Source organism: Rhinopithecus bieti, unplaced genomic scaffold, assembly GCF_001698545.2.
Source record: "Rhinopithecus bieti isolate Rb0 unplaced genomic scaffold, ASM169854v2 scaffold_33652, whole genome shotgun sequence".
Taxonomy (NCBI): Eukaryota; Metazoa; Chordata; class Mammalia; order Primates; family Cercopithecidae; genus Rhinopithecus; species Rhinopithecus bieti.
In genome coordinates, this window is record NW_016814761.1 from 3,569,892 (window position 1) to 3,593,768 (window position 23,877).

The window sequence follows — 23,877 nt, forward strand, 5'->3', positions numbered from 1 at the left end:
TACTAGCTGGTTGATTTTCAGCGAGTTGTTTAACCTCTCTGAGCCTGTTTCCACTTTCAAAAAATGAGGATGATGAAGTACCCACTCCTTGTGGTTGTGAGAATTCATAGGGTAAATTCCTTTGTGCCATGGGGCTATAGAAAGTGCTCAGCAAGAGTTAGCTGTGACTATTGTTTTATTATGACAATCATCTCTGGTTTCTGGAGTGGCCTCCAGATGTGGGCAGGAATCAATGCATGTTTAGAAAAACGGCCAGGACAGGGTCAACCCTCAAAGCTACCACAGAACCAGGTCCCCAACTACCACCAAAGCAGTGGAGGCCACAGCAGCACTGAGTGGCTGCCACCGTACCAAAGCTGCAGCACACACAGCGGGTCCAAGAGCTGTTGACAGCTTTCTGCAAGCACTCACCATCTCCCTCTGCAGCTATGAATGACGGGGTGGTGTTTGTAAATTACAGCAATATGTGATTTTTATTCAGTGATTTTTGTAAACTTATAGGATCCATAGCGGGTGTGGGCAGACATGATTTGCATTGCCAAATGGCCTTCTCTGTGCACAGGAAACAGGGAACCTGGCTTGGTAGGTCTGCCTGAAGTCATCAACGACAGCTCCACATTCAAGGACAAGCAGGTGTTAGGAACAAGGTGGCATGCAGGACAGCTCTCCAAAGCCCTCCTAACGCCAGGCTCCAGCTCCTGCAGACCCCTCCTGCCACCCCTTTCCACCCTCCCCGGCACTTGAGCCAAGTAGTTAAGAACCCAGACTTTGGAACCAAACAAACCAGGATTCAAATCCTGGCTCTACTACTTCCTCCCCTCATGGCCTTGGGTAAGTCACATTAGCTCCTGGGTCCTCAGTGCATCCTTGGGGAAGCAGAGCAGATAAAAGAGTCTGCCTCGGCTGGCTGCAGTGGCTCACACCTGTAATCCCAGTACTTTGGGAGGCCGAGGTGGGCGGACCATGAGGTCAGGAGATTGAGACCATAGTAGCCAACATGGTGAAACCCTGTCTCTACTAAAAATGCAAAAAGTAACTAGGTGTGGTGGCGCGTGCCTGTAATCCCAGCTACTCTGGAGGCTGAGGCAGGAGAATGGCTTGAACCTGGGAGGTGGAAATTGCAGTGAGCCAAGATCGTGCCACTGCACTCCAGCCTGGCATCAGAGTGAGACTGTGTCTCAAAAAAAAAAAAAAGCCTGCCTCATAGGGTAATTGGAGAACAGAGAGATAAACATATACTGTGTATGCACGGGCATATACAAGGGCTCAGGAAACAGTAGCTAGGATCCTCACCAGTCTTGGCTCTTCAGTGGGTACTGCCCTCTCTTCACCCCTTCTTCCCAGAAACAATCACCAAGTCTTGGCCCCAAGACACCATCACCCATTGGCACCTGCAAGCTTCACTTGGCATAGACCTCAGGAAACAACAGCAGTAGTGTATAAACTATGAGAGGTATGACTCACTTTTGTGTTTTTAAAACACTTTGAGCACTAAACTGAGATCCATGAGGACAGAGCATTTGTCCTATCTACTGTTTTACCTTAGCTTCTAGAACAATGCCTGTCACAGAGTAGGCACTCAATAAATATTTGTTGACTAAGGAATACATTTACCCATTCATACATTCTATAAACATTGTGGAGCATCTCCTATCCAGACGCTGTGAGCACAGAGAGAAATCAAGTGTGGCGATGGGAGGGAGGTTCCAGAGGTGAGGCTGAGATGAAAGGTGGAGACTTCTCCAGGAGGCCTGGCCGCCTCACTGCCCCAGGCTTGACTGTAACCCTGAAGAGCTACTTGGAATCTCTACTCAAAGGAAGGGGTATTTGAAAGTCACTACCTCCCACATTATGTAGTCATTCAAAAAGTTTTTTTACCCAGCCCTAAACCCAACAAGGATGCCAGAGAGCCTAACTAGGTACTCTCTTCTTTGAGAACTTTTGGCTTTTGAAACAGCCCATTCAGATCATTCCATCTGCTCCCTGTACCTTAGAGTTAGCATAAACTCAGTTAATAAGTACCTAATCTAGGTGTTTTGCTCATGAGAGTAGCTGCGTCCCATCTGTTCCCCAACTCTCTCCAAAATTGGCATGATGGCGCTGAGAGGTGACTTCTTGAAGTGCTTAGGCCCCACTTATTTGGCCTGCTCAAGTTCCAGTGAGCTTCCAGCAGGTACTCGGACTGTTCATATAAGTTAACCTCCTCTCCTTGGTAGCTGTCACAAAAGATAGTTTTCAGTCTAACATCTTGAGGTTGCCATTCAATGACCACTACAATCTGGCTCCAACATCACAGGGATGGATGGGTGGATGGATGGATGACTGGATAGGTAGGTGGATGGATGGACAAATGAACTGTTGACTCTATCTCTCTCTCTCCCCTCTCAATGGGTCCACCCTCTGGGCATGAAAACCTGCACAATCTGCCCCTACCCCTGGATGCATGGGCAGATAGGTAGGTGGATGGGTGGGTTAGTGGATGGACAGATGGGTTGATGGGTCAGTAGATGAACTGTTGACTCCTAGATCTCTTCTTTCTTCTTGGTGAGCCTACCCCTTTGAGCATGAAAACTTATACACCACTGTCTTGAGGGTTCCCTACAGGTTACTTATCCAGAGCCCCAGAAGGGTAAGCCTCCAACATTTCCTCATTCTTGGGGAATCTCTAGTCCATAACAGCTATTGAAATAAGTGATGTAACACAGAAAAACATTCATTCACTCATTCATTCTTTCTTTCTTTCAACAAATATGCATTGAGCACTTACTATGCGCCAGGCAGTCTGTTAGGCATGGAGTGATAAACCAACCACTTAGTGGCTTCAGGAACCTGAACAGGATCTGCAGGAAAAACAAAAGGCCTGCATTCCTCCACATTTTCATATATACAGGTTTGGATTTATACATTTATCCAAATGCCTAAACCCCCTTCCCCTTCTCCCATCCTTCTTAGACCTTCCCCCAACCCAACCCCAGGGATGGTATCTTCCTTGAGGTTGTCTATACTATCTCTAGGTGGTATCACAGGAAAGTCTTCTTCCAGGCCTAAATTAAGCTTGTGCACTCATTGCCTCCCATTTATTACTATTATCACATGTGCAGTGGTGGATGTGCTGTGCTGAGCTGCTTTGCTCTTATGGTAATAACCCTAATACCAAGGGCATGCCAACCATAGTATGCTTCGCTGATCAAAACCTTGCAAACAATCAAACATTTACTTTCTTGTTTCATCCTACAGATGCCAAATTATATTCAACTGATCTATCTCTTTTTACTTTCTAACCAAACCTTGTTTCTCTTGGCTTAGCTCTACCTATTTTGTTAAACACTATAGAGAACCAAGTTCTCTTGGTTCTGAACCAAGAATCGTTCCAGAACCATCTGGTTCTGAACCAGGATGGAGTAGATGCATGTCTCCCGATTCGTCATGCTAAGTACAGCTAAAAATCTTGGACACTGTATCTAAAACAAGCATAAGTAGACTCTGAAAGATGGAGAGAAGAAGGAAGACTGACTAGGAACCTCTGAAGCTAAGGGATGACACAGTGGTGAGTTCCTTGAGTTCTCTGATTATTTCATAGCTCTCAGGCTGAAAGCTGGAGAAGACAGCAACCTAGAAATGCCACTGAGAGCAGATTTAAAAGCCCCAAGGAAATTTTTTTATCCCTAGTCAAAGGACCAGAAAGAGCAAGAACCTAGTACATAGAAAACTTCTAGATGATTACCACTCCACCCTAGCCAAACATCAAAAGGAAGAAATGTGGCCCAATCTAAAACCCCTTCAGCATAGGCCAAGTAGAGAGCCTAGGCCTCTACCCCTACCAAAGTGGTATCAGAGAAGACTCAATGGAGAGCCAGGGCTTTCATGCCTGCCAGGTAGTAGTACCCCCATCTCTCACCCCAATCCTGGTGTCAGTGGAGACCACATTAGAATTGTGGACTTCCACCTCTGCCCATTGGTAATGAGGCACCCCCTACCCTCCCTGCTAATGTAGTATTAGAGGAGACTTTCCTACCATCTCATAGTCATGAAGCTTTCTCCAGCTCCAGTATCAGTGGAGACGACGTGGGGAGCAATCATGAGGTAACCCTCCCCTCCCAGCCACGGCTGTGTCAATAGAGATCTAGTGAAGAGCCTGAAATCCCATCTCTTCCCCACAGTAGCAAGCCATGTCTCTCCCTTGGGGTGTCAAATGAGGATAAGTGAGGAACCTGAGCTCTCATTTCCCTGGCAGTAATGAGAAGTCATTTCCCTTCCCCCATGGGCATAGTGTCAGATTTAAACAAGATCTAGAATCTCATAACACCAAAAATGTTCAAGATGTAACTGAAAATCATTCATCATACCAAAAACCAGAAAAATCTCAGTTTGAATGAGAAAAAACAATCAACAGATGCCAACACTGAGAAGACACAGATGTTGGAATTATCTAACAAATTTTAAAGCAGCCATCATTTAAAAAAAAAAAAAAAAAACCATTGAACAAGCAATTCCAAAACATTTGAGACAAGTGAAAAAATAGAAAGTCTCGGGAAACGAAAGATACAAAGAAGAGCCAAATGGAAAATTTTAGAATTGAAAAATATAATAAACAATTTTTTAAAAATACAACCAATGGACTCAGCAGCAAAATGGAGAATAAAGAAGAAATAAGCAATGAATTTGAAGGTAGAACAATAGAAATTACCCAATCTGAACAAGAGAGAAGATAGACTGAAAACAAATGGGCCTCATGGACCTATGGAACTATTCCAAAAGATCCAACATTCAAGTAGTCAGAATCCTACAAAAGGAGAAAGAGGAAGGAGCTGAAGAAGTATTCAAAGAAAAAAATGACTGAAAATTTCCCAAATTTTGCCAGAGACATAAATCTACAGATTAAAGAAGCCAAGTAAAACTCAAATAGGACAAACCTAAATAAACCCACATTAAGACACACCACAACCAATCTTCAATCAGCTAAAACCAAAGAAAAAATATTGAGAACAGTGAGAGAAGAAACACCTTATCTATGGGGGGAAGAAATAGCTTGGGCAACAATGGTTTATCAGAAATCATGAAGGCCAGAAGAAAGCAGCACAAAACTTTTCAAGTATTAAAAAAAAACAAAACTGTCAACCCTTAATTCTGTATCTGATGAGACTATCCTTCAGGAACCAAGGGAAAGTCAAGACAATATCAGACAAAGGAAAAATGAGAGACTTTGTCACCAGCAGACCTACCCTAAATGAATGGCTAAAAGAAGTTATTGAAATATTAATAGTAAAGAAATGAATCTTGGAACATCAGAAAGGAAGAATAACAGAAACAGCAGAAAAATGGAGATTATATATATAATAGATTTACCTTCCCCTGTAGAGTTTTCTTAGATAAATATGTATATATTTATATTTACATATATATATATTTATATTTATATATACAGGGTCTTGTTCTGTCACCCAGGCTAGAGTACAGTGGCATTATCATGGCTCACTGCAGCCTCAACCTCCCAATTCTCCTGCCTCAGCCTCCCAAGTAGCTAGGACTGCAGGTGCATGCCAACACGCTCAGCTAATTTTTGTGTCTTTTGTTTTTGTTTGGTAGAGATGGAGTTTCGCCATGCTGTCCAGGTTGGTCTAAGTTATATTTGATCATTGAAGCAAAAATAATAAATTGTNTTCCCCTGTAGAGTTTTCTTAGATAAATATGTATATATTTATATTTACATATATATATATTTATATTTATATATACAGGGTCTTGTTCTGTCACCCAGGCTAGAGTACAGTGGCATTATCATGGCTCACTGCAGCCTCAACCTCCCAATTCTCCTGCCTCAGCCTCCCAAGTAGCTAGGACTGCAGGTGCATGCCAACACGCTCAGCTAATTTTGTGTCTTTTGTTTTGTTTGGTAGAGATGGAGTTTCGCCATGCTGTCCAGGTTGGTCTAAGTTATATTTGATCATTGAAGCAAAAATAATAAATTGTCAGATGTGGTTCTCAAAGTATGTAAAGAAAATAATTAAGACAATTATATTTTAAATGAGGAGGGAAGGGAACTTTAAAGGAGGTAAGGTTTCTATATTTCACTCAAACTGGTAAACTATTAACATCAGTAGACTGTGATAAGTTATGTAAGTATAATGCAGTACCTACTAAAACCACTTTAAAAGATCTATATACAAAGAGATATACTCAAATATACTCTAAATGAATCAAAATAGAATTATTTTTAAAATGCTCAAACAAACCATAGGAAGGCAAGAAAAATAAAACAGAAATAAACACAGAAGGAACAAACAGCAAAAAGTACAATGACAGACTTAAGCCCTAACATATTGATTACATTAAATGTAAATGATCTAAATACATCAATTAAAAGACAGAGATTGGCAGAGTGGATTTTAAAAAACATGATCTAACTGTATACTATTTATAAGAAACTTACTTCAAATATAATGATATAGATATAAGATGATGATATAAGATGAGAGAAAAGACTGAAAAATGATGTATCATGCAAACAATGATCAAAAGAAAGCAGGAATAGTTACAATAACATCAGAAAAAGCATAGGAGTTTTATTTGTAATAACCAAAAACTGGAAACAACCACAATATCTTTTGATAGGCAAATGATTAAACAAACTGTGGTACACTCATAGCACCAAATACCACTCAGCAATAAAAAGTAACTAACTATTGGTACATATAACAACTTGGATGAACCTCAAGGACATCATGCTGAGTAGGGGAGAAACATCTCAAAAGGCCACACACTGTATTAATTCACTTATATAATATTCTCAAAATGATAAAATCATTGAGCCAGGGAACAGATTAATGGTTGCCAAGGTTTAGGTACAGTAGGAAAAAGGGGCAGGGGTGGGTGTGACTATGTAATAAGGAGTCAGCTCTATTGTTTTATATATTTTTTTCTTTGAGACAGAGTCTCACTCTGTCACCCAGGCTGGAGTGCAATGGGGCCATCTCAGCTCACTGCAACCTCCACCTCCCAGGTTCAAGTGATTCTCCTGCCTCATCCTCCTGAGTAGCTGGGATTACAGGCATGCACCACCACACCCAGCTAATTATTGTATTTTTAGAAGAGATGGGGTTTCACCATGTTGGTCAGGCTGATCTCGAACCCCTGACCTCAAGTGATCCATTTGGCTCTATGTTTGATGTTTGATATCTGACACTAGCCACAGCCACCATTCCCCCTTCCCCTTCTGTCCCACATCTAGGCAAGATAATAAAACCTGAGAGCCCCTTCCTTTGGCACTAACAGTAAATTCAAACCACAAAGGCCAGCCCATGTGCCAGGAACCATTGAGGTCTATTAAAAACTCATCCCAATTCTTGAGGTCTATTTTTAAAACTCCATAATATCCTTGTGGTCAATCCATCTATAAAACTGAAAGCCAGTCTCCCTTTCCTAGTCTCTCAAGCCATTTTTACCCGCTTGGGAGCTTCTCTGCTCTTTCTTAAGAGCCTCATTGTATGAGTAATAAACCTTTAATACTGTCTTAGGGTGTGTGGTGGGGGATGGGGGGAAGCTGCAGGGGATGGGTGGGTGTCTGTGTGTGTGATCATAAATCTCTATAAGGATACAGCAGTGTCTGCTCAACACTGTGCCTGGCACATAGTAGGGACTCAACCTCAGAGTAGAAAGCGAGGTATAGACAATGACAGAATATAAGAAGCTTTGCAGTAAAGGGGTGCATACAGAGGGGTTGGACCCATGGGAAATGGTCAGGGCTGAGGTTCCCCAGGCCCATGCCTGACATCAGAGAAGTGTATGCAGTGCTTTATTCTCATTTAGCTCAGTTCAGGTCCGTACTACAAATGCTCTCTCAAAGCTCCTCTGTGCCCAGCTCCGTGGGATAAAGATGGTCCCCTGCCCTTAGGCACTCCCAGAACTAATGCCAAAGAAGTGGGAAGGGTCTTGGCTACTCTTAGAGATAAAAATGGGACTGAGGCATGGGACTGAGGCTTCTCCAGGGAGGGACTGAGTTCAGGTTATCTCCAGGTCCCCCGCCCAGCACAACTGTAGCACACAGTGGATACTCAATGCAGATTTGAAGAATGAATGAACCCAAAATTCTCTCCTTTGAGCCTCTCACTAAACCTCCCCTTAAAAAGCCAACATAGGGCCAGGTGCAGTGGCTCATGCTTGTAATCCCTGCATTTTGGGAGGCTGAGGCAAGTGGATCACTTGAGGCCAGGAGTTCGAGACCAGCCTGGCCAACATGGTGAAACCCTGTCTCTACTAAAAATATAAAAATATAATAATAATAATAAAATTAGCCAGGCAGCCGGGCATGGCAGTATGTGCCTGGAATCCCAGCTACTTGGGAGGCTAAGGCAGAAGAATTGCTTGAACCCAGGAGGCAGAGGTTGCAGTGAGCCAAAATCACGCCACTGTACTCCAGCCTAGGTGACAGAGTGAAACTCCATCTTTAAAAAAAAAAAAAAAAAAAAACCCAAAATGGGGGTTTTTTTTTCCGTTCCAGAGATGCCAGTGATGCCTCTCCAGAAGGAAGGAAGACAAGGAGAAGAAGGGGACTGGAAATGGATGGGAGTAGGGGTGGAGTTTCTCTGAAGTGGATCCTGTGGACCAGATCCTCAGGCAGGAGACCCAGGCCAGGCCCTGTGAGTCCAGAGTGAGCTGGTTTGTGCCCAAGTGAGCAAGCCAGGGAGGGCCAACACCCTGGCTTCTGAGCCTACCAGACTTTATCCAGCTTCCTGGTGTCTTTGTGCCTGTCCCATTTTGTCTCCCTAGATTCTCAGTAAATCTTTCAGTGTTTTTCTGCTGGACCCTGAGTCCAGGGGACTCAGGAAAGAGCTAAAAACTCACACTGACCCTTTGCGGGGAGTGTTTGCAGCAGGAGGTGTATCAGGAGAACCCTAAGGGTCCGTGAGCTCCAGAGCCCTAAGCAGCTCAGCATTGCCAAAAGGGCTGACCAGGGTTTGAATTGTCCTCCACTGTTTACCAGTTGTGGTATGATCTTAGCAAGTTACGTCACTGCTCAGGGCCTCAGTTCATCTATCTGTAAAATGGGGATCATTGTAGCAACCCCTATGGTGAATGAGAGGATTCTCTTTGGGAAGAAAGTGATTTTTTGTGTGTGTTTTTATTTTGGGGTGAGAATGAAATGGCACGATGAAAGGACAGAACATAGCCCAGTCTCTGGCAATGGCTGGTACCTCAGACATGCAGAATCTCCAGCAGAGGGGCAGGTATTTGGGAAAGAAAATAAGAGACCCCAGGAAGGATAATGAGGATGGCAATGGTGATGATGATGATGATGGTGATGAACGTGATAATGATGGGGATGATAGCAAGATGACAGAAGAAAGCTTTACTAAATACCTACCTTACTGAAGGCTCTGTTCTGGAAGTTTCTCATGCAATATCTTACTGAATCCTCCTACCAGCCATCTTGTTAACCCATTTCGCAAATAAGGTACCAGACCCAGAAATTAACTGACTTACCCAGGATCACATAGCTCAATTTCAGGTCTGTCCAACTGCGGGACATCCAATCTCAGTGAGTGGGAGACAGATGGAGCTGTCTGGAACCTGAGCCTGGGCCTCACCCAGGGAGAAGTTTGCAGATCTACCATCCTCTGCAGCTTTCTGATCCTCTCTCTTGATTCACTCATTCAGCAATAAATGTCCACTGTGCCTGGCCTTGGAGCTGGGAACACCGGAGTGGCTCACACAGCTCCTTTCCTCTGGGGACACTCAGGTAGTCACAGGTGAGCAGGGAGAGAGTGCCATGAAAACAATTAACTATAAAACAAGGCAATGAGGCCGGGCGCAGTGGCTCACGCCTGTAATCCCAGCACTTTGGGAGGCTGAGACGGGCGGATCACAAGGTCAGGAGATCGAGACCATCCTAGCTAACACGGTGAAACCCCGTCTCTACTAAAATACAAAAAAAAAAAAAAAAAAACAAGGCAATGAGAACCACCCTTAAGGCAATGGGAACACCAAGAGGGAGTGACAGTCCACCAGAAGCAGGCTCAGAAGGCTTCACAGAAGAAGTGACTTTGGGTGGGTTTTAAGGGATGAATAGGAGTTTGAGGACAAGGTGAAAATGGCGGAGGGAGCTGTCTGAGCTCAGGCATGGGGAAAGGGAAGAAAATCTGGCCAGGCAGTGCTGTGGAGGGAGAGTCCAAAATCGCTCTTGCCTGGGTATCAACCAGAGTAGAGGGTCCATGGAGAGGTGGTAAGGGGTGGTTTACAAAAGGACCTGCTGAATGCCAAGTTACGCAGTTTGGATGTTCCCAAGGGCAGTGCAGAGCCATGGAAAGGGGCTGAATCGGGGAGTGAGATAATCAGGTTTGTGTTTCCGAAGGCTGGCACTGGTGGCAGTGGTGCAGGGAATGGAATAGGCAGTGGCGGAAAAGAAGAAATTTGGAGAGGCACTAAGAATGGGTCTGGACCCCATTTCCCTGGGAGGAGGCCAGAGAAGGGGGCTGACACCCCAGCGGTGTCTATCTTGGTCATCCTCTCCAATGTCCTTTCTCCCACTACTTGTCTTTCACTGGAGCAACCTGACACCCCGGAGTGGAAGATGCAGACACTGGCTAAGCACCTGGGCCCTGAAGACAGACCCAGGTTCTGCCACTTACCAGCGGAGTGACCTTGGACATGCCACGGACCCTCTCTGAGCCTCAGTTTCCTCACCTGAGCAATGAGTCATCGCAAAATTGAATAAAATCACACATAAAAGGGATTAGCCCAGGGCTGGCATAAAATCGGTACTTGGCAAATGCTAATGATTATCCCCATTTGATAAATGAAGAAACAAAGGCCCCAGAAAGGGGCTGTGACAAAGCCATGGAGGGCAGCTCCTCCCACTCCTTGCCTTTCACCTTCATCATGTTTCTCCTGTAAATGGCCTCCTGGCCCCTCACTTCCCTGCTCTGCACAATGTATGAGGGACCCTCCTGGAGCCAGGGGTCAGGGCAGGGAAGTTGGCAGATACGTGGAGTATCAGCAGGGAGAAGCAACGGCAGCCACAGGGGTTTCGTGAATTATTCTTCACTCCCCAGCCGCACCCTCAAACTCCTATGTCTCCCCTGCCATCATCCGACCTCCCCTGGCTATGAAACTCTCCTCTGGCTCCTTTCCCAGGGAATCATTCATGGGCATGAATGGCTTGTCCTCCTCCTCCTCCCCTGCCTTCCTACAGGGCAGATAAAATTCCCCTACCCAGGGGCAGATTGTCCACAAACAGGGCTTTCTGGCGACCAGGATGAACAGTGAGCCCCCAAATTACTCTTGCTTGGGTATCAGGAGCTCTGGGTTCAAATCCCAGCTCTGCCATTAACTCGCAGTGGAATCTGGATATTTTCCTTCTCAGGACCTCAGCTTCCCCTTCCTGGTTTTCTCCTTCCAAGCCACAGCCTCAGACCTACCCACGGTTCCCATAAGCTTTGCTCGAGCTGCCTGGGGCTCCCAGGGTCCGAGGGACACAGATCCCACCCCAGCTGTGAGCATCCCCCTGGCTGCTGTGGGCACAGTGCCTTCTGACACAGTGATGCCTGGGCCCTCCCACTCAGAGTCAGCGGGGCCCAAAGGAAAACCCCTCAGCTCTGTCTGAGCCAACTGCAGAGGTGGCCAGAGCTGGGTTTAAAAATATGAGAGCCCAAGTACCCTCAGTGCCAACTGCCCACACAGCCTGCAGGCTGCGCTGCCCACTTCCCAGATGTCACCATGGCCACTGTGGGTGGCACAAAGGGAATGTGGTGGGGGGGTGGTGAGTCCAGAGAGGCCCGGGGGTGGCTAGTGAGGGGGACGGACATTCCTCAGAGCCTAGACCACAGAACAGGGCTGTTTACACCATCTGGTCATACCCACTTCTTTGGTCTCTGGAAATAACCAAGCCAATTCTGTTCAGTATCATAGGAAGTGGAGTCTAACGAGCCTGGAATCGAATCCTGAGTTGGCCACTTACTGGCTGTGTGAGTTTGGGCAGGTCACTTGCCCTCTCTGAGCCTCAGCGCCTATCTGTCAAACAGATAATAAAAGTACCTACTTCATAGGGCTCTTATGAGAATTTGATGAGGCAATGGGGCTTAACACAGGGTCTAACCCTAGTAAGGACTTGATCAGTGGTAGTTGTCTTTGCTGTTACTGTTATCATGATGTGGTATGGCTGGTCTTTGCTAGAACTCGACGAAGGAGCAAAGGGGAGAGTAGGAAATGAGATGTCCTTGTTCCACTGTCTTGTCACATCCAGACCCCCCAAAGTCCAGGCACATCTGGCACCCATGAAGCTGACAATGGGGTTCCTTCTGTTTGTTAGATAAACAGGGATATGGGGGCCCAGAGAGGGACTGTGCCCTGCTCAAGCAAGCTGGCAGCGGGCAAGAGTCAGAAGCTAGAAATCTGTACGACCCTTTCCAAGGTGAGAAAAATATAACACCCCCGAAACTGGGAGGGCCCCTAAAGATTTCCCCTCCTTTTTCCAGAAAGGGAAACTGAGGCCCAAAGAGGGAAAGGGATTTGTTCAAGTCATGAGAGAGCTAAGACCCAAGCCAGGATTCCCAGCTCCCTGACCAGGGCTGTCTCATTCCGTCCTGCCGCCTCGCCCTGCTCACTCCTGCCCTAGCCCTGCCTGCAGTTCTCAGTCCCAGGGAGGGCAGCTGAGCAAGGCGGGAGCAGGAGCCTAGCCCTGCTCTGCTGGGGCTGGGGGCTGCTCTGCTCCCCCAATCCCACTGGAGCCTGCTGCATCCTTACGTAACCCGCTCCTGCTTTCATAACCCACTGCTGCTTCCTTCTGGAGTGGGAGCTCTGGGAGCAGATTGGAACACAGGGAGACATGAGCTGCCTCCCTGTGAAAATAGGGTTATTACCAGCACTCGGGCTCCAGTGCCAGCTAATGGCCTTCTCTCATGGCCTGGGGCCTCTCAGCCTCCCCCCAGGCCCAGGGAAAGAGGAGGCCCAGGTAGGACTGGCACTCCATGCCAGGACAGGGCACAGAGGGAGATCGCCATCTTGGGACGGGGATGGATTCTCTGCTGCTCTGGCATCCAAGGCAGGGACCAGCCCCCAGACTCCAAAGACCAGGCACGTGTATCAGCCCTAAAGAGTTCCCTGGAGAGAGGCCTGCAGGCAGGCACACTGGGGAGGCCATGGGCTCCCAGGGTTGAGCTGGAGTTGGAGCATCCTGGTCTCTGGCCAAGTAATTATAGACACGTCAGTTCACTTCTCTGTGTCTTCATTTCCTTATCTGGAGAATGGGACTAAATGAGGACCAGTCTCATTGGTTGCTGGGAATATTAAATGAAATTCTGACTGGCAGGAACCTGGCCTAAAATAATGGCTCAGTAGTCAGCAGCCCCATTTAGCAGATGAAAAAACTGAGGCTGGGACAGGTGATGTGACTTTAGGGGTACACATCACCTAACAGCAGCAAAGCTATACACAAGACAGCAAACTCACCATGCGCTGGGCACACGCTACACATATGTGGACTGAGCTTCTCCCCAAAACAGCCCTATGTGGAGGTGCTATTATTATCCCCATCTGACAGACGAAGAGCTCATTTTAAAGGGGCTAAGTGACTTTCTTAAGGCACACACTTGGGAAGCAGCAGAGCCAGGATTTGAACCCAGGCATCTGGCTTCAGAGTCTGAGTTCTTTGCCACCCCTACAAAACAACCAGGACCAATAGACTGAGACTGCAGTAAGCAGGAGCTAAGCTAGACGCAAGTCAGGAAGCATGCCTCTTCGGCTTGCCACCATTCTTTCCAATCCCAGTCACCTTCCACCTTACCTCTCTTTGGCTGCTGCTGTGCTGTGTGACCTCGGCTGGGCCACTTAACCTCTCTGGGCTCTCATCTCCCCATCTGAAACAAGGAGGCTGATCCCTAGGCTAACAATTACCAGGGTTATTGTGAGGACGCATTAAGATAACGAGTTGTAAACCGCTTTTCAGCTGAGAAAGTATCACACAGCTGCGATGGCTCATCACTTTCCTGGCCTCCAACTCCCTCCAACTCAGCAGGAACCAGCTAATGGACACCAGGGGCCTCTCAGCGCCTCTGGCTGTTCAAACAAACACCTCTCCCCTCACTGCCCCTCCCCTGGGCTGCCCTTTGGATACAGACGCAAAGCTCCCAGCCTTCTTCTGGTGCTGGGGCAGACCAGGCTGGACAGTTGAGTCACAGCCTTCCTGCCTTCCCTCAACCGGGCATTCGTTTTAGCTGAGACCCATGTTTCATGGGCACCCTCACACCTAATCCTCGTGATTACCTCCATGAAGCTGGGTTTCATCTCCCCCATTTTACAGATGAGAAGCTATAGCTCAGAGAAGTGAAGTCACTGGCCTGGAGTCACACAGCTGTCAACCCAGTGGAGCCAGAATTCAAACTAGGTCCCCATGCCCTTAATGGCCCCACTAACCCACTTCTCAGGAAAGGGGTCTTGTGCCCATTTTGCAGAAGAAGAGACTGATGTTCAGGAAGCTGAAGGCACTTTGTCTGAGAAGCCAGGAAAAGGAAGGGCCAGGCTGGCAACTCAGATCTGCTGCCTGCTACCACACCCGTGTTCCTCCCTGCAGCTGGATGTCTTGACCAGAATGCACAGATGAGACCTGTGACTTCTACCCCGACAGAGAAGCCAGGCAGGTGGACACCATCATTGTTGATGGAGAAGCTGAAGCCAGATAGACCTAGAAGTCTGCCCAAGTCCCAGGGCAAGGACTGCCAGTGTGAGAACTGGGCCAACTCATGCCCCCTCTCTGGACCTCAGTCTCCCCAGGTATACAGGAAGTGCCGGACCCTGGCTTGCTTGAGTGGACCCATTAAAGCCCCTCCAACTCCAGGAGGCTGTGGCCTGAGCAGAAATCCCCAAGCCTGGCTGATCACCAGAATTCCCTGGGAACATGCTTACCAGCCCAGTGTTGGGCTGCACCCCCAGAATGTCTGATTTGGTGGAACTAACGAGGGACCTGAAAACCTACATTGTTTTTATCCAGCACGACCTCAGCTCACAGCCCCTGACCCCAAGCTTCTGCGATCAGCCAAGTCAAGACTCCCAATATAGGACAATTTTCCCAGTGCCAAATGGAACCTAGTCCCCTGCCTGCCTTCACAGAGTTCACAGCTGGGATGGGAGGTGGACTCAGGGGCCTGCAGGGCTCTGGGGTAGGTCAGAGATGGCATCCAGGGGACTCTGTTGCAGATCACTGCTCTGTTAGAATTCTAGACTTTGAATTGGGGCAAGACCTTGAGAAGTCTCAGCCTTCTTGCTTGAGTAAATCTTCATTTAGCAGATGTTTATCAGCCCCCACTATGTGCCAGGCACTGTTTTAGGTGCCAGAGTGCAGCAGTAATACAATGCCTTTGCTCTCGTGCTGTTTCTGAAGACAGTCAATAAACAGCCAGGAACAGCGGGGCCTTCCGCAGCTCCCAACAGCTTTCCCCAGAAATTCGGGGCAGATTTGGAGAAATCTGCCCCGAATCATGAGCTGGGAGCTTAACCCGCATTTTACAGGTGAGTCACTGAGGCTCTGAATGCCATTTCCATACTGTGTCTCCTCACACTGGGCAGGCGACACCACCATTGCTTCCCAAGCAACCCTGTGTGTCGGCTGCTTATTAGAACTTTCCTGTTGCCACGGCAACCCCCCTGGGGAGGCCTGCCCTACTTTGCGTCCCTGGCATAGGGCGGGCAGCCTCACCCCCCCAAGACAGAGAGATGGGATTTATCCCACTCGCTGCAAGAACAGGTCCCACTGGAAAAAGAACTGGTCTCCCTCATTCAGATATTCAATCAATGTTTAGCAGCACCAACACTGTCCAAGAGACTGAGCCAGGCCCTGGGACAAGAGGAAAAATAAGCCTTGGTCCCTGCCCTCGCAAAGCACACTGATTCACAGGGGAAGCTGACAGATAGCCACGAGCCTGCCTGTGAGGCCGAGGACCACAGCAACGACGCCAGCAACTCAGGGCCAGGGCAGTGCTGAGCCCTTCCCATGGATTCATGCATTTACTTCTCCCATTAACTTTTGGGTTAGGTATCAATAGAATCCCCATATGACAGATGAGGAAACTAAGGCCTCGGAGAGGTGGAGAAGCTTGCCCTAGGTCACACAGCTGAGAAGCAGCAGAGCCAGAACCTGGAGACAGGGAGACTCTGAGCCACTCTGTAGGTATTCACTGAAGGGACCCCGACTCCATCAGGGTGGTCCAGGAGGCTTTCCCAGGGAAGGTATCTGTCATCTAAAGTGATCTCAGTAAGAGGAGAGGAGGGAGGAGCATGGTGGAGCGGGGGCTCTGAGAGCTGCTAATCACTCAGTGTCGGGTGAGTAGCCTTGTCCTCCACTCCCTGCCTGGTGAGACTCCACTAAGGCCTTGGGACACATGACTTGGGAAAAGAAGATACAATCCAGGTAGCCAGTGCTGGAGAGAGGCACAGCAGTTACAAGGCACGGGCCTCCTGAAAAGGCTGAAATGCCTCCGGAGGCTTCCAAGGGAGCAGGTTGGGACAGGTGTACACACACTCCACTGCCTGCCCGTCTTCACACCCCTGGGCAACAACGCCTTGTACCTACGTACCTGTGAGGAGGAGAGACTCAGAGTGCGGCAGGGCTTGGTCTTTGCAGCACCTGCACAGAAATACTTTTATTTCCAGGAGAGTGTAATGGTTATGAGTGTGGACTGTGGTGCCCACTGCCTCTGAAAATGCAGAGAATGATCAGTCCTGTGTATATCACAGCGTTGTTGCAAGGGCTGGATGAAGCGACACCTGCAAAGTTCACAGTACTTGGCACAGAGGGTAACTGTGAGCTGTAATTGTCTTTGTAGCATGTGGATGCACACGGATCTGCATTTTTACACAGATACATGTGTGAGGGTGTATAAGCCCAAGCACACAGTGAGTGCACACCCATGACAGCACACCCATAGCTCGCCAGTATATGTGTAAAGCTACTTCCTTGAGTGAGCTTGAATGGACACTAGCTACGGAGGGGTGAGCAGGGAGGTGCCAGTAAGCACAAGCACCCACAGGTGTCTGCAGGGAGGGAGGGCAGGGGCACGCCCATCCCCAGCGAATATGTGCCTTCCTGTGCATGCACCTGGGCCTGTATATTGGTGGGGGTTGGGCAGCGGGGGGGTGAGGATGAGGATACGTTGAAGTGTTACAGATGTGTTTTAATTTATGTTGAGATGAGGAAGGATCTGGCTGTGTTTTTCTCCTTGAACCACTGTGATGTAAAGAAATCTCAGCTCTGCAAAACAAAGATCAATCAGTAGGGGGAAAAAAAGTGCTTAAGGCTTAAACCTCCTACCACAGGCCCCCAGGGAGTGTTAAAGCCACAGTTCAGGAAAGAGAAACATGATTAAGATTGAAGTCAGGAGTCCACAGAGCAGGAGTCAAGCCAGCCAAGGGCTTTCCTGTTTTCCCAGAAAGGAGGCTTCCCGGAGGAAGCCATGACCCCTTGGAAAACACTCAAAAGCCTGTCTGGGCCCCAGCCTTCCCCAGCCAATTGAGAAGATGAGTCTTCTTGGGAGAAAAACAAACCCTGCTTGCCCCACCATCACCTTGGATCTTACTTGGAGGGAAGGGACTGGAAAGAAAAGACTGCTTGAGAGATTGCCCTGAAATAAGACCTGCCCTTTCTCCTCCCCAGGAGGGTATCTGTGCCCCAAGCTCTCAGCAGTTATACAAGACCACACACCCGAGTAGGAAGGAGGAAAACAGACCCTGGAACGAGAAGCCCCCTCCCGCTCATTTAGCACTTGAGGGTTTTCCAAGGTATCACCTGGTGAATCTGCGGCACATGCCGCGAGACTCAGTTCCTTGCTTGAGATCACACAACCTTCCATCAGTAAAGCTAAGACTCCACCCCTTGTCTGACTCTACTTCTGGTGTCATTTTCTTTACATCACGGCACTGCCCAAATGTAATTGTGGGGACCAGTATATGCCACCCCAAAAAATGAAGGATTGTTGAGCTGAAGGCAATAAGAAGCAGCAGGCCAGGCACGATGGCTCAAACCTATAATCCCAGCACTTTGGGAGGCTGAGGCAGGAGGATCAACTGAGCCCAGGAGTTTGAGACCAGTCCGGGCAACATAGGGAGACCTTATCTCCACACACACAAAAAAATAATAATAATAATAATAATAATAATTAGGCAGGCATGCAAGACAATCCTAAGCAAAAAGAACAAAACTGGAGGCATCTCATTACCTGACTTCAAGCTATACTACAAGCCTACAGTAACCAAAACAGCATGGTGCCAGTAAAAGAACAGACATATAGACCAATGGAACAGAATGAAGAACTCAGAAATAAGACCACACACCAACAGCCATCTGATCTTTGACAAACCTGACAAACAAGCAATGGGGAAAAGATTCCCTATTTAATAAATAGTGCTGGCAGAACTGTCTAGCCCTACACAAAAATTGAAACTGGACCCCTTCATTACCCATATACAAAAATTAACTTAAGATGGATTAGAGACTTCAATGTAAAACCCAAAACTATAAAAATCATAGAAGTAAGTCTAGGCAATACCATTCAGGACATAGGCACAGGCAAAGATTTCATGATGAAAACACCAACGGCAATTGCAGCAAAAGCAAAAATTGGCAAATGAGATCTAATTAAACTGAAGAGCTCCCGCACAGCAAAAGAAACTATCATCAGAGTGAACAGACAGCCCACAGAATAGGAGAAAATTTTTGCAATCTATCCATCTGACAAAGGTCTAATATCCAGAGTCTACAAGGAATTTAAACAAATTTACAAGAAAAAATCAACCTCATTAAAAAGTGGGCAAAGGACATGAACAGACACTTCTCAAAAGAAGACATTCATGCTGCCAAGAAACATTTTTAAAAAGCTCAACATCACTGATCATTAGAGAATGCAAATCAAAACCAAAATGAGATACTGTCTCACGCCAGTCAGAATGGCTATTATTAAAAAGTCAAAAAACAACAGATGCTGGTGAGGTTGCAGAGAAAAAGGAATATTTTTACACTATTGGTGGGAGTGTAAATTAATTCAACCATTATGGAAAACAGTGTGGAGATTCCTGATAGACCTAGAGGCCGAAATACTATTTGACCCAGCAATCCCATTACTGGGTATATACCCAAAGGAATATAAATCATTCTATTATAAAGATACATGCACGTGTATGTTCACTGCTGCACTATTCACAATAGCAAAGACATGGAATCAACCTAAATGCCCATCAATGATAGACTGGATACAGAAAATGTGGTACATGTACCCCATGGAATACTATGCAGCCATAAAAAGGAACGAGATCATATCCTTTGCAGAGACATGGATGGAGTTGGCTGGAAGCCATTATCCTCAGAAAACTAATGCAGGGACAGAAAACCAAACACCACATGTTCTCACTTATATGTGGGAGGTCACATGGCCACAAGGAGGGGAACAACACACACTGGGGCCTGTCGGAGGGTGGGGTGTGGGGAGAGGGAGAGCATCAGGAAGAATAGCTCATGGATGCTGGGCTTTATAACCAGGTGATGGGATGATCTGGGCAGCAAACCACCATGGGGCACGTTTACCTATGTAACAAACCTGCACATCTTGCACACGTAATACCCCTGAACGTAAAACTTAAAGAAAAAAAATGGAAAAAGAAATAAATAAGCCAAGCATGATGATGCGCACCTGTGATTTGAGAGGCTAAGAGAGGAGGTTTCCTTAGGCAAGGCGGAGGCTGCAGTGAACTGTGATAATGCCACTGCACTCCAGCCTGAGCAACAGAGTGAGACCCTGTCTTAAAAAAAAAAAAAAAGCAGATACAGGAAAACTCTTGGCAAACTCTCGGCCCTCCCTCTATTGGCCCAAAAGCAGAACATAGATTTACAAAGACAAAAGGTATCCTGACCTCCTTCTACCAGGAAGGACAAAGGTTAACTATTGAAGACAACTGTGGATACCATCACCTGGAGGTGATACCAGAGGGATGGACACTAATGCGCTTTACTAACCTTGATCTGCCAGCTATTACCTTCCCCCAAGTTGCGGCCCCTGGAGACTCAAAGTTCTTTTCCTCTGTCTTATCACTTCTCTAGAAATTGACTGTTCTTTATTGAAGATGTTCTATGAGCTGGAATTCAAACCAGCTCTCTGAGAACTACTCATTCCCTGGCTGTCTCCCATATGGATATGAAATATCCATGTTAATAAACTTTGGTTTGTTTTCTCTTGTTAAGCTGTCTTTTGTAACAGCAGTTCTTTCCAAGAACCTATGAGGGTTGAAGAAAAGCTCCTACAAAATATACCAACAGCGATGCTCATAATGAAATAGCATGGGGCCTGCTCTTGGGGAGTGTACTGGCACAAAACCAGTCAGAAACAGGGGCTGGTTTGTGCGGTTCCTAGTCAAAGAGTCACAGAAAAGGAGGGCTCCCACGGCCTGGGTGGGTAGGAATGCTCCCAGAGGATGGGGAGCTTTTTCTGGGAGCTTTAGAGAATACGTAGGGTTTGGATAAGTTGTGGGGTACAGGGGCCTTCTATGCAGGGAGACATTATGAGCAAAAGGGCAGAGACCAGAAGGAACTCAGTGTGGTGGGAGTGGGGTAGTGAGGTGGGCATGTGTAGACTGGATGTGAGATTGTCTGTTTGGCAGAAAGGGAGATGGATGAGGTTGGGTGGACCAGATTGCCTGGAGCATAAACAAGAGGCCCAGGAGACACGACTGTGAGCTTCTTACCATGCTCAGGCCCAAGGTGGTGCAGGTCATTCAGCAGGTACTTAACATCCTTCTGGATGGACGGGTGGGTGGGTGGGTGGATGGATGGATGGATGGATGGATGGATGGATGGACAGATCTCTAGTCATGGATGAATACATGAATAGAGTGAATGAATACATGAATACATGAATAGAATACATTAACAAATAGTACATGGTGGAAAATGTGAGTATTATAAAAGGGGATCTGTGCTGAGAACCAGGAGTCTGAAGTTCAGGTCCCTGCCCTGCCACTAACCAACCATCGGAGGGACACCTCTGGGCCTCAGTTTCCTCATTTGTAAAGCCCTGGTGATTCTGGAGAGTTCTTCACACTTCTTTGTAGACAGATGCAGGGGCTCAGGCAAGAAAGCCTACTCTTTCTTTTCTGCCAGGGGAAGTCGGCAGCAGGGGTTCTGCCCTCCTGGCTAAGAAAACTGCCACTGGGGAGAAGAGGAGGAGAGCCCAGGCCTGGCTCTGAACGTACCTAGTGTCACTTCCCTTCCCTGGTCCACAGTTCCAGCAGATTCACTCCAGCATTTTAGGATTCTGCGAGATTTGTCTGAGGGGCCTGATTTATAGGAGAGAGGAGGCCAGCCTTTCCCCTCCCTTACCCCACTTAGGATGGTAAAGCAACTTGAGAAAAGCATTTATTCTCAGCTCCTGGAATTACCCTTTACTTTCCTGGCAGATAAATGGGGCAAAACAGAAGATGCAGTTGCATTTAAATGGAGTGAGGCAGGTGGAAGTTTATAAGATTTGAATATGCTCTTTGGCTGCTTTTGAATATTCATTTGCCCAAGGGAGAATTGGGTAGCCAGAATCTATGGGTCTAAAGGAGGTTATTTAAGGCTGGGGGAAAGGGTTGGCAGGAATCCCTGTTCATCAGACTCTCAGGAGCTAATTGCAATTCTTCACCAGCTAAAATGTCACAGGCTCAGAGTAAATTCTGGGAGTTGATACACCTCATGGTTACTGTTGCCATAGTAACTGCCTCCCTGTAACCGTGTGTGCCAGCAGATCACAGCTGACAAGACAAGCCCAAGGAGGTGAATGATGGGGAGCCAGCCCAGGACTCCAGCAGGCCCCCAAGAGTTCCAAAATATGTCTCAGAAAGCTAGAATACACTCTGGGCTTCCCAAACATCCCTGAGAATTCTGAAACCCAGCCCAGAGGGCTGGAACAAGCCTGGAATTCCAAAATCTGTCCTCAAATTCCAGAATACTTTCCCCAAGGTCCACAGCACACCCCAGAGATCCAAAGACTCCCCTCCATTCCTGTCAGTCTCCCCAGGCATGCACCTCCAAATCCTAAAATGTGCCCCTGGATAGCTAGAGCAGGCCCTTAAATTCTTCTCTCCCTCCTGAATTGATTCTTCCTGGGAGCTGGCTTTCTGTCTGAACTGCAAGGATTAAGGAGTGCTCAGGGCTTGTGTTGGAGAAAACAGTCAGCGGGGGTGACCTGCAGAGTGAGCAGATGAAGGCCTTGTCCTGATCCCTTGGAAATGCAGAGCATCACAGATGTGCCTCATCACATGCTGGGCCTCAGAGCCAAGGGTGGCTCCCCTGGCCCAGGCATCCCTGCTGCACTCCACGCTGTGTCTTATTCTCTGCAGTGGGGATGACTTGCCCCTGACTCATCCCTGCTGTCTGCCAAGGCTCCTGTGTGACCACTAGCACATCAATCCTGGGGCCCTTGGGAGGGGGTAAAACTGGAGGACCTCCTGGCGCTCAGCGAAAGCTCCTCTTTACCCAACCAGCCTGAGGTGTGACGTGGCTGAGTTGGGAAGCCTCACCCTCCCCGCCTGGGGCTGGAGGAGCTTCCTGTCTGCAAGTCCACCCTTCCCTGATCATCCCTGATGACAGTCACTCAACATCTGCTGAACAAGGGCACCGTCCCCCAAGCTGGGTAGGAAACCTCAGCACTATCTTAGATTCTTCTCTTTTCCTTCCCCACCACGTTATTTCGCTGCCCAGTTGGCTCCATTCTTCGTTTCTTTCTCGCCTGGATCGCATCCCTCCCACTGTCCCCACTGCCCCGGTCCAGGCCTGGTTATCACTCAGCCTCCACTCCTGCCCTCTCCACCTCATTGTCCAAATGCAAGGCCCTAGTGACTTCACTGCTCTGCCCAAAGCATCAGTGCCTGCTCCCACGTGCTGCCCATCAGGCACAGTCATCTCACCTGAGCATTCGAGGCCCCCTGATATCTGGCTTTGTCCGACACTCGGTTTCCCCCGACTCCTGACGGTTGTGCGAAATAGCCCCAAATTCCTGCCCTCCCAAACCTTCGCTTCTCCTCTCTTCCTCCTCAAGGGCTCTTGGTCCCATCTCTAAATCTCCAAACCAGTTTAGGGGCCACCTCTTTGGATAGGCTTGTTTCTGCCTCGAGGCCTCTGCACTGGTCTTGTCTTTGTCATGATTATCCTTCCCTTAGAACGTGCTGTGCATCGCTGGCCCTCATCTTGCCATTCAGGGGTCAGCTGAGATGTTACTTTTTCAGGGAGCCTTTCCCAGCCAGACCATCTAATGCTACCCTAAGCACTCCACGGCATTCTGTATCTTACTGCCTTCCTACTGTGTCCTCAGCCAAACTACTGAAGCCATTACTGACCTTGCCCTTCTCTGAAACCCCAGAACTTCTTGTCTGTACCACTGTTTTTAGAGTTAGCTATGGGTTGTCAGAGCTGCAAGGAGTCTTAGAGGTGATGAAGTCCAGTGTTGTTTTTTCTTTTTTCTTTTTTTATTTTATTTTATTTTTTATTTTTTATTTTTATTTATTTATTTATTTTTGAGACGGAGTCTGGCTCTGTCGCCCAGGCTGGAGTGCGGTGGCCGGATCTCAGCTCACTGCAAGCTACGCCTTCCAGGTTTACGCCATTCTTCTGCCTCTGCCTCCCGAGTAACTGGGACTACAGGCGCCCGCCTCGTCGCCCGGCTAGTTTTTTGTATTCCTTAGTAGAGACGGGGTTTCACCGTATTAGCCAGGATGGTCTCGATCTCCTGACCTTGTGATCCGCCCGTCTCGGCCTCCCAAAGTGCTGGGATTACAGGCTTGAGCCACCGCGCCCGGCCAATTTTTTCTTTTTTAATTTCAACTTTTATTTTAGATTCAAGGGGTACATGTGCAGGTTCGTTATATGAG

At 47.6% G+C, this 23,877-nt stretch overlaps 1 long non-coding RNA gene across 1 annotated transcript in view; it reads right to left on the reverse strand.

Moving 5' to 3' along the window:
• Positions 1–16,685, reverse strand: part of LOC108515292 (uncharacterized) — a 47,263-nt gene extending 30,578 nt beyond the window's left edge. Inside the window, exon 1 of the long non-coding RNA XR_001881488.1 lies at positions 16,563–16,685. This is a non-coding gene — a long non-coding RNA (uncharacterized LOC108515292). The remainder of the gene's footprint in view (positions 1–16,562) is intronic.
• Positions 16,686–23,877: the final 7,192 nt, after the last annotated feature.